Source organism: Hemitrygon akajei, chromosome 21 (genome assembly GCF_048418815.1).
Source record: "Hemitrygon akajei chromosome 21, sHemAka1.3, whole genome shotgun sequence".
Taxonomy (NCBI): domain Eukaryota; kingdom Metazoa; phylum Chordata; class Chondrichthyes; order Myliobatiformes; family Dasyatidae; genus Hemitrygon; species Hemitrygon akajei.
Window position 1 is genome coordinate 37,233,812 of NC_133144.1, and position 9,465 is coordinate 37,243,276.

Genomic DNA, 9,465 nt, shown 5'->3' on the forward strand with positions numbered 1-9,465 from the left:
TTACTGTGTTTGGTGCTCCTGGTGTAGCCTCATATATATCAGTGAGACCCGACATGGGAGACTGCTTCGCCGGGTATCTACACTCCATCTGCCAGAACAATCTGGATCTCCCAGCCTTCTTCTTCCCACCCTCCCTCCACCTTCTTTATAGGGCCCCTGCCCCCCTCCCTCTTCAGTCCTGACGAAGGGTCTCGGCCCGAAACATTGACCGCTTGCCTCCACGGACGCTGCCCAACCTGCTGAGTTCCTCCAGCGTGTTGTGCGTGTTGCTTTAACCCCAGCATTTGCAGAGTATTTTGTGCTTGGGATCTCCTAGTGGCCACCTATTTATTACCACTTTCCATCCCGTTATGTCCATCCATGGCCTCCACCACTGTCATGATGAGGTCACACTTAGATTGGAGGAACAACACCTTATATTCTGTTTGTAGCCTCCAACCCGACAGCATAAACATTGATTTCTCTAACTTCCGATAATGTCCAACCCCCACCCTCTCCATTTCCCATCCTTTTCCTGCCCGCCCATCACCTCCCTGTGATGCTTCGTTCACCAATCCTACTTCCTAGCTCTTTTTTTCATCCTTCTCCCTTAAGGTTTCACCTATCACCTGATGGCTCTCTCTCCCCTCCCCAAACATTTTAAATCTACTCAGCTTTTTCTCTCCAGTCCTGGCAAAGAGTTTCCACCCAAATCATCAACTGTACTATTTTCCATAGTTGCTGCCTGGCTTGCTGAGTTCCTCCAGCATTTTGTGTGTGTTGCTCAAATCTCCAGCAACTGCAGGTTTTCTCTTGTTTTTGTTTCTCTCTCCCTGTAGACTACACTATTTTTGAAAATTTTTATTTCAATGGACAAGTCAGCACAATCACGTCTATCAGTGTACATTAACAATCAAGAAAATTAGAATTACACTATAAATGCAAAGTGGGTGAAACCTCTAAACCAGGCAATGATAAAATTCATGTTATACACAGGATTCTTCAAACCCCTAATCACATTATCCAATTAACAAATTAAACGATTTCAACCCTCTCAAATATTACCTACATTTTGGCTTTATCTAAAAAGATATACCGGTACTTAACTTATAAACTACAGCAAGAGTGGGTCTATCACATGTGGACAACTGCATGGACTTGGCCTCTATTTGCCAGAGCCCCTCGCCTCAAGCTATCCTCTCACGTCGTCCTGCCACACATAAATTCCTCAACCCACCACCATTCTCCCAACCACAGACAAACCCCACCTCCACCCTCCTCGCCCAGACCCTCTACCCCTTCGTCCCTCCTCGCCTCCTCACCCAGCACTTCCCCGCCCCTCCTTGCCTACGGCCTGAAACCCCCCACCCACCCATTATCATCGACCCCCCCCCCCAGGCTCCTGCCACCTCCTCTCCCTCCCCCATCCATCCCCAACATTGGATCTCCTTCCCCATCAGTCCACTATGAGGGTTCCCAGCCCAACACTCCGTCCCTCCCGGTCACTCACCCGATGTCCCGCTCGGGCCGTCACTTCACCCACCCGTAACCTTCAGCCGCCCGTCCGCCAGCACCAACTCTCGCGACATCTCGGACCGGCCCAATCACGGTGGAAGCTGAGGGGTGTGAAATCTAGCAACTTTAATTAGTTTCGGAGATTCCACATCAAACACAAACAAGAAACACATAAAAAAAAATTATTTATCTATACTTTGCGAGATAAATTATTTTCGATATTTTTCCAAATGTTTATGATAGTCTCAATTTGAACCCCTCTTCATTTCCAACTGATTGGTCCACATCTTTATTAGTGACGTCCGCCGTCCAGCAGCTTGGGTTTGCGCAGCCGCATTACACAACGGGCACAAATACTGAAGGAACTGTCTTGGTCAGGCAGCATCTATGAAGGGAAATGAAAGCCGACGTTTCGGGCCAAGACCCTTCATAAGGCCTCCAACTCTCTCATCAGACTCCTACATTGTTCTAAGCTGCAATTGGCAGTGAGTTCAACAGTGTCAGGTCATGGAACATTCTGGACGGTCCCTTTTCCCGCTACAAACAAGTTCAGACTTAATTCCTAAACCTCCAGGATATTGAGAAGTTGGAAATCAAACCAAAATGTAGCTCCTGCCTTGTCTAGCAACACTCAGCAGGTCAGGCAACATTTGTGGATGATGTCTCAAAGTCAAAGTTAGCTTGAGATTCATTTTCTTGTAGGCATTTACCAGAATTTTTTTTTTTAAAGGATTTATGGAAAAGGACTGGCAAACAACCATTGTTCGAAAGAATAAAAAATAAGTGAATACTGAGAAGATGAGTTGTAGAGTCCTCGAAAGTAAGTCTAGGTTGTGGAATCTGTTCATAGTTGTGGTGAGTGAATTATCCACACTAGTTCTAAAGCTCTGTCACAGACATCTGTGGAGGCCCAAAACTGTGGATATATTTAAAGTGGAAATAGATAGTTTCCTGATTGGTCGGGGGAAACAAAGGTTATGGTGAGAAGGCAGGTGTTTGGGATTGAGTGAAATCCAGGATCAGCCATGGTGGATCAGACTCAATGGGCCTGATCTGACTGACTGGCCTGATTCTGCCATGGTCTTATGGCCTTATTCAGGAGCCTGATGGTTATAGGGTAATAACTGTTCTTGAATCTAGTAGCATGGGACCTAAGGGGTCCTCTACATCCTGTATGATGGTAGTAGCAAGATGAGAGTGTGGATGACAGATGCTGATTTCCTGTGACAGTGCTCCATGTAAATTTACTCAATGGTGGAGAGGGCTTTCACTATGATGTACTGGGCTGTATCAGCCACTTTCTAGAGATTTGATGCAACCATTTAGGATTCTCTCCACTGTGCATCCATAGACATTTGTCAAAATTCTAGATGTTATGCAAATTTCTAAGAAAGTGGAGGTGCTGTTGTGTCTTCTTTGTGATGGCACCTATGTGCTGGTCACAGGACAGATTAGGCCTGAGACCATCATAACTGGAAAGGGGGAAACAACTTAGTTTACCTTTTGCAGAGAAGGTGTGGGAGGTAATAGTAGCTTCCCATTTAAGATGGTGCCAGCGAAGCCCAGCAACTACTTTTTGGCAGCAAACAAGGCAAAGAATACTTTATTAATAACACTTTCTCTGGTAAACAATCACCACAAACAATGGAAGCGAGGCCCATCCACTAGAAAATGAAAGCAAGGAAAGGCCCGAGTTTTGATTACTCTAAGCGCCAGGCCGATCTGGAAAGGTCATGTATGGGCTGAAACATGGCGGTAAGGCCCAGGCCTAGAAGGTATCAAGTGGGCAGGATCCGGGGCCTAGAGTGAGGAATGACTCAATGTTGGGTGATTAAATGCTGGGCCAGATTGAAGAGGCAAGGGTTGGGCCAGTTATGCTTGCTGCTCCGTGATATTTACTCAGTTCTGCTCTGAACTGAGGTTGTGGCCTGCACTGGATGCAGTGATGCCTGGCTTTTTTTGTCTGTAGACTCACTTCCGTTCTGAATGCTATTTGCTTACTTTTATTGTTTGCACAATTTGTTTTCTCTCTACACTTTGGGCTTTTGACAGTCTTTTAATGAGTTTCTTTCTCTCGAGTTTCTTTGTTTTGTGGCTGCCTGTAAGGAGACAAATCTCTGTATAATCTGTTCACAATTTGATAATAAATGTACTTTGAATAAGGAAATATCTCTGACAGGATGGGATTAAATAAGTAACTGTGGTATTTAGAATCAGATTATGCTTCTTTGAATTTGCCATGTGCTGGGAGCACTCAGAAGCCCAACATAAATGGGGAAGGAATGCACAATCTTACAAACTACCACCCTCCCCATCCCATTAGGTATCTGAAACAGTCTGCAGTTCCACCCCTCCCACACACCCCCGGCACCCATGTCAGACTCTTTAGGTCATCCAGAGGTGACTCAGACCATTTCACTAGCAATGATCTAGGAGCAACAAGGAATGAGATTTTTAAAACTTATTAAAGATACTTATGAAACAGAACTTTAATGTTGGTAATCTGAAGATTACTTTTTGGTATTACGTACAACTCAGTTGAATATAGAAATTAGGAGGATATTATGGAGAAGTGTATGGTTGGAAAGATGGTGCAAGAGTGAAGGCTTCAGATCCTTGAGGACACTGGGATCAATTCTCAAAGATGGAATTTGGCGAGGCCATACATGTCAGGAAAACATTAGGTGTTGTCATTTGAGGATTTGAAACTAAGGTAGCAGGAGGGACTGGGCACCAAGATGTAGTGTAGAAATGGATTAAAGGTTGCATGAAGGGCTGAGACTGCACTAAAAAATTTTTTAAAGGACCAGACCAAAAGAGAGTATGGAAAAGGTGTAAGGTAGGTTTGTAATATACATACTATAAAATAAGGTTTGAGTGTTTTAAGCGTAGTAAGGTATATGGGACTATTACATTGGTAAAAGAAAGGTCTGGATTGGGCTAATAAATATTCATCGATAAAAGAAGTTTGGGAAGTTAAGGAAGAGAAGGGAGATGAGGAAGAAGCACACAATGGTGTTGGCAACATTGATTAAGCAACATTGAACGGTAGTAGAGAGAGGAGGTGAGGACAGAATCAATCTTGTTAGAGTTAAGAAAGAACAGGAGTACAATCACAGTATTGGGAGAGTATTCCATAGGCCACCCATAAGTGGGAAGGATATAGAGGTGGGAATTTTCAGAGAAATTACAGAGATGTAAAAAAGCCATTGAGTAGAGATAATGGAGAATTTTAGCCATTCACGTGTCGCCATATACTAGAATATGGGCCATATGAGGGGAAGAATGCTGGAGAAGAATTTTTGCAATGAGATCAGGAAATCATTTTGATTAGTATGTTTCCAACCAATGATGAAGGAGACATTAGGCAGAACTGAATTGGGAATGAGATGGACCAAGTGGAACAAGCAAAATGGTGGGAACTTTTAGAGAACTTCAATCATAGTATCATAAGATTTAGGCTAGTTAGGGAAAGTATCACTTTCAGGATAAAATAGTCAATTGGAGAAGGGATTTCAATAGGATAAGAACAAATCTAAACTGGAAACAAAGACTAGCAATAAAGTGGCCACTTTATTAGATACAATGTACACCTGTTCGTTAATGCAAATAACTAAATAGGCAAATCTTGTTTATGGCAGCAACTCAATGCATACATGGTGAAGAGGTTCAGTTGTGGTTCATACCAAACATCTGAATGGGGAAAAGTGTGATCTAAATGACTTTGACCATGGAATAATTGTTGATAGTTGATACTAGATGGGACAATTTGATTAACTCAGAAACTGCTGATCTCCTGGAATTCTCACGGACAACAGTCTCTAGAGTTTACGGAGAATGATTTTAAAAAAACCAAAAGATCCAGTGTGTGGCAGTTCTGTGGGCGAAAATGCCTTGGTAATGAAAGAGGCCAGAGGTGAATGGTCAAACTGGTTCAAGCTGACAGGAAGGCGACAGTAATTCGACTAACCACGCGTTACAACAATGGTATGCAGAAGAGCATCTCTGAACACACATGTTGAACCTTAAAGTGGATGGGCTACAGCACTAGAAGACCACAAACTTACACTCAATGTTCACTTATTGGTAGAGGGGGTACCTAAAACAATGGCTGTTTGGTATAAATGAACAACTGACAATCTTTAAGGAGGAGCTGGTTCTTATATGACCATAAGACATATGAGCAGAATTAGACTATTCAGTCCATTGAGTCTGCTGCGCCATTCAATCATGGCTGATTTATTTTTCCTCTCAACCCCATTCTCCTGCCTTCTGTCCATGACCTTTGAAGCCCTGACGAATCAAGACCTTCTCCACCTCTGATCCTCTGATGAGGACTGGCTTCTGAGCCTCTGGTTTCCCTGTCCTGAAATCAGTTCCTTGGTCTTGTGGACATTGAATGAGAGATTGTTGTAATGACACCACTCAGACAAATTTTCAGTCTCCCTCCTGCATGCTGATTCATCACCACTTTTGATACAACCCACCACAGCGGTGTCATTAGCAAACTTGAATATGGTGTTGGAGCTGTACTTATCCACACAGCCATAGCTGTAAAGCGAGTAGAGTAGGAGGCTAAGCACACAGCCCTGTGGTGCACCTGTGCTGGTGAAGGTTGTGGAGGAGATAATTTTGTCATTTTGACTGGGGTCTGCAAGTGAGGAAATCCAGGACCTAATTGCACAAGAATTGCCTAGGACTTGGATTTTACTGATTAGTTTTGAGGGGATGATGGTATTAAGGCACATTACCTTGTTTTTCTCTGGCACTAGGGTGATACTGGTCTTCTTAAAACACAACACCTCCAACCTTTGTGTCATTAGCAAATTTACTAATCCATCCCTCCACTTCCTTATCCAGATCATTTATAAAAATCACAAAGAGTAGGGGTCCCAGAACAGATCCCTGAGGCACACCACTGGTCACCGACCTCCATGCAGAGTATGACCCGTCGACAACCACTCTTTGCCTTCTGTGGGCAAGCCAGTTCTGGATGCACAAAGCAATGTTCCCTTTGATTCCATGTCTCCTTACTTTCTCAATAAGCCTTGCATGGGGTACCTTGTTAAATGCCTTGCTGAAATCCATATACACTACATCTACTGCTCTACCTCCAGTAATCCTCAAAAAATACAGTCAGGCTCGTAAAGCGCGATGTGCCTTTAATAAAGTCATGCTGACTATTCCTAATCATATTATGTCTCTCCTTTGGGAATAAATATTGAGAAAATGTGATGGAGTCTTTGCAAGTGAGTCCATAGGTTGTGGGAACGGTTCAGTGATGGGGCAAATGAAGTTAATCTATACTGCTTCAAGAGCCTGATGGTTGAGGGGTAATAACTGTTCAGGAACCTGGTGATGTGGTGCTGAGGCTCCTGCACCTTCTTCCTGATGTCAGCCACAAGAAGAGAGCATGGCATGGGTGGTGGGGGTCCTTGATAATGGATGCCGCTTTCCTGCATCAGAGCTCTGTGTAAATGCACTCAGTGATGGAGAGGGCTTTACCCATGATGGACTGACCCTAGGATTTTCCATTCAAGGGCATTGGTGTTTTGCATACCAGGAATTATGGCTCTGTATTCCCAGATCTCTTTATTCTACTGTATTCATTTCATTTGTTCTTATTTCACTGACCTTCTGTTGGAAGCATGCATAGAATAAATTGACCTCATCAGGGATGGGTGCAATGCTACCCATCTTTGTTTTGCAGCCTATGATAGCATGTGAGCTTTTATGCAACTTGCACTATTGAATATATAGGACTGGCTCATGGACCTCTGGTTTCCTCCTCCTGAAGTCAATAATCAGCTTCTTAGTCTTGCTGACGTTGAGTGAGAGCTTCTTGTTGTGGCACCACCCAGCTAGATGTTCAATCTCCCTCCTATAAGCTGATTCGTCACCACAGAAAAGCAGCATCTATCATCAAAGACCTCCCCGCAACCATCCAGTCAGTGCCCTGTTCTTGTTACTACCATTAGGTAGATGGTAGAGAAGCCTTAGATACACACCGTCAGGTCAGGAACAGTTATTACCCTACACAACCACCAGGCTCCCAAACCTGTGTGGATTGTGTTCAATCACCACTATGAACTCATTCTACAACCTACAGACTCACTTTCAAGGACTCTACATCTCTTCCTCAGTATTATTTTTTTATTTGCAGTTTGTCTTCTTTTGCACATTGGTTACATGTATGTATCTAACTGTACATACATATCTACAAAACAATATCCTTCCACATTTCCCTTCCTTATTGCTTGTACATTGCAACGGAGACGTAACATAAAGATTTTTACTCCCTCATGTTGCAAGATGGATGTAAGAAATAAAAATAAATTCTAAATTCTAATTGTCAGCTTTTGTCTATTTTATGTATTTTTTTGTAAATTCTGTTGTATTTATTTTTCCCCGTAGATGCCTGCAAGAAAGTGAATCTCAAGGTAGTATGTGGGAACATATACATACTTCGATAATAAATTTGAACTCTGAACTGACAGCTGGGAGGATTATCTTGGCACTTCTGAAGGCTCTGCACCTCAATACCTCTGTACCTCAATTTTTCGTACAGATCACGGTCAACTGTGCTGAATACCTCAGACCTAGACTTCATTTGGGAATGGATCTCTCATGGTTTCCTGTTGGTGAACACTCAGGTTAACTTCTTTGATACACAGCCCTTTACACACCTAGCAGTAAAGTCTGTTTTATGCATTGGCATAGGTTGACCAGTCCACTGACTCGGAGCAGCTAGTTAAGAGCTCATCTCTTTCCTCAGGTCAGCACTGTAACAGATCCTCATGTTTCAGCTTCGGTTTGTGAGCTTGAGGAATGAACACAGCTTGATTATTAATCACGAGGAAATCTGCAGATGCTGGAAATTCAAGCAACACACACAAAATGCTGGTGGAATGCAGCAGGCCAGGCAGCATCTATAAGAAGCACTGTCGACGTTTCGGGCCGAGACCCTTTGTCAGGACCTATCTTGATTATCTGCCTTTTCAAAATGCTTGTAGTGGATGGAGCAGCAGACACAGTTGGTGATTATGTAACAGAACCCATGTCCTAATAGTGAATGTACAATTATCAGCACATCTCCTATCAGGACACGAGATGGGCTGCTAATTGTATAGGTATTGTTTGTCATTTTCAAACCATCTGAAGCTAAATGGGTTGTGACACACAACTGAAGAGTTGCTAACATTACCCCTATTCAAGAAAGGGTATAAGGATAAACAATTCACAGCCCATTCAGCCTTTCAGAATGATAAGCAAGAACATAATCAGCTATCATTTGGACAATGTGGAGTGATGAGAGAAAACCTTTGATTTGTTGAAGGTAAACTGTGTTTAACTGATTTGATAAAGCTTTGTGATGAGGTTTCTGAGGTTAATGATCAAAGTACAATTTAAGTGCTATATTAGAATTTTTAAAAAAGCTGTTTAATAAAGTGCTAATCTCTTTCATAGGCTGGTCACAAAAATTTAAACCCATAGGGGAGAAAGAATTCGCAGATCAAGATGTTTAAGTGACGGGAAACAGTAATAATGCAGCATTGTTCTTGGGACAGGGAGAATTCTGCAAACACAAACAAAAGAAAATCTGCAGATGCTGGAAATCCAAGTAATACACACAAACTGCTGGATGAACTCAGCAGGCCAGGGAACATCTATGGAAAAGAGTACAGTCAGTGTTTTGGGCTGAGACACTTCCACTGGATCTCAACGCTCTGACTGCCAGAAAAAGCGAGATCTCACCGTGGCCACCCATTTTAATTCCACTTCCCATTCCCATTCCGATATGTCTATCCATGGCCTCCTCCACTGTTGTGATGAGGCCACACCCAGTTTAGAGGAACAACAATTTATATTCTGTCTGGGTAGCCTCCCAACCTGATGACATGAGCATCGATTTCTCAAACTTTCAGTAATGCTCCCCCCCACCATTCCCCATCCCCTTTTCCCTTTCTCACC

At 43.1% G+C, this 9,465-nt stretch overlaps 1 protein-coding gene and 1 long non-coding RNA gene across 2 annotated transcripts in view; one reads left to right on the forward strand and one right to left on the reverse strand.

The window, feature by feature from the left end:
- Positions 1 to 1,606, reverse strand: part of ncoa4 (nuclear receptor coactivator 4) — a 42,776-nt gene extending 41,170 nt beyond the window's left edge. Inside the window, exon 1 of the mRNA XM_073025231.1 lies at positions 1,490 to 1,606. The gene's annotated coding sequence lies outside the window, so the exon portion shown is untranslated. The remainder of the gene's footprint in view (positions 1 to 1,489) is intronic.
- A 254-nt stretch (positions 1,607 to 1,860) lies between these two features.
- Positions 1,861 to 9,150, forward strand: LOC140714224 (uncharacterized). Its single transcript, XR_012095847.1, has 3 exons — positions 1,861 to 2,132; positions 2,225 to 2,314; positions 7,909 to 9,150. It is a non-coding gene; the product is annotated as an uncharacterized lncRNA (long non-coding RNA).
- The last annotated feature ends 315 nt before the right edge of the window (positions 9,151 to 9,465 follow it).